At 41.9% G+C, this 1,568-nt stretch overlaps 1 non-coding gene across 1 annotated transcript; it reads right to left on the bottom strand.

Moving 5' to 3' along the window:
• Positions 1-706: 706 nt before the first annotated feature.
• Positions 707-870, bottom strand: LOC132009296 (U1 spliceosomal RNA). Its single transcript, XR_009401853.1, has one exon. It is a non-coding gene; the product is annotated as a U1 spliceosomal RNA (small nuclear RNA).
• Positions 871-1,568: the final 698 nt, after the last annotated feature.

Raw genomic sequence — 1,568 nt, 5'->3', positions numbered from 1 at the left:
CACTAACAATTAAATGCTCAGCCATAAGAAACATAAAATTTCTACTCGTCACTCATTGCTAGAACTAGTTCCATGGCCCGATCCGTCCAAACAAAGTCAGATATACAGTCCATATCCTGTGTATAGATAGAGAGAAAGTATTTGAGGAATAGTGTTAATGTACACAGAAGGCATTTGCTGATGCATATTCAGCAAGGAAAGAGGCTGTGTGGAAGCAAATTGCTAGAACCCATCCCGAAGAAGGTCAGCAAACCAAGTTAAGAAAGTCTCCAGGAGATGTATGTTAAACCAGTTCTCTAATTTGTGAGGGGCATGGAAATTTTTTCCTAACAAACAGACACTGAGAAAAATCTTGTTAGATTTTCTTTTTTTTTTTTTTCTTTTTTTTTTTTAATGTGTTGTATGGGGCACCTGGGCAGCTCTGTTGATTAAGCACCAACTCTTGGTTTTGGCTAAGGTCATGATTGGGTGGTGAGATTAAGCTTTATGTAGGGTTCCCTGCTTAGCATGGGGTCTGTTTAGGTGTCTGTTCCTCTCCCTCTGCCTCTGCCCCTCCTCCAACTCATGCACGTGCACATCCTCTCTCTCCTAAAATGAAGAAAAGAAAATCTTTTGAAAAATGTGGTTTTTTTCCATTTTTGAGATTTTGTACATCTGCATTTTCATGTAAAATTGGCAATTTTATTTTATTTTATTTTATTTTTTTCAGGGAAAAGCGCGAACGCAGTCCCCCACTACCACAAATTATGCAGTCGAGTTTCCCACATTTGGGGAAATCGCAGGGGTCCGCACATCCGGAGTGCAATGGATAAGCCTCGCCCTGGGAAAACCACCTTCGTGATCATGGTATCTCCCCTGTAAAATTGGCAATTTTAAATGTTGGGAAGTAGTTAACATAAAGTATGTTGAAGGCACAGAAAGGGGTCTATGCACTGAGACCCAGCACCTCATTGGTAAACTCTGGCCTGCACAGAGTGATGAAGAGCAGAGTAACAAGTCTCATTACACACCAGCTAAGGTTGGGTAACAAAAATGTTTAGTGCAGCCAGTCAGTTTGGTCCCAAAGAGCAGTATGGGACTGGAGGAAAGGAAAGAGATCACCCTAACCAACCTGGAGGTTTTGTTCTGTGGGTCTGGCAGGCAGTCAAGAGATGGGAAAGAAATCTGTGTATGAAAAGAAGGACATTCATGAACCTGCTGTTGGCAAGCTGACATAGCCTGGACATGCACTCTTTTCTCTTCCAAGGATAAGTTTATAGAAAGAACAAATAATAGATAAACTAACAGAGATGCCAGAATGGGACAAGGGAGGCCCCTAGGGTACAAAATTTAAGGAGGCACTCGCTCAGGGTCATGAAGGTTCATGGATGAGGCTTGCGCAAACCTAGGCGTGAGTGTCTCCTGACATCGTGTGCTCTGGGGGCATCAATTGCCTCACCTTCGTGCTGCTTCACGAGTTTACACTACATCAGAAACAACTGTTTATTCTTTTCCCAGATGATACGGCTATGTTTTGGGAATAGCAAATCTTAGTGAAAAATAGTAATGAGAAAGCAGTAAAAAAAAAA

The sequence above is a fragment of the Mustela nigripes genome, unplaced genomic scaffold (assembly GCF_022355385.1).
Source record: "Mustela nigripes isolate SB6536 unplaced genomic scaffold, MUSNIG.SB6536 HiC_scaffold_11670, whole genome shotgun sequence".
NCBI classification, from domain to species: Eukaryota; Metazoa; Chordata; class Mammalia; order Carnivora; family Mustelidae; genus Mustela; species Mustela nigripes.
This window is presented reverse-complemented; position numbering and strand designations above follow the sequence as displayed.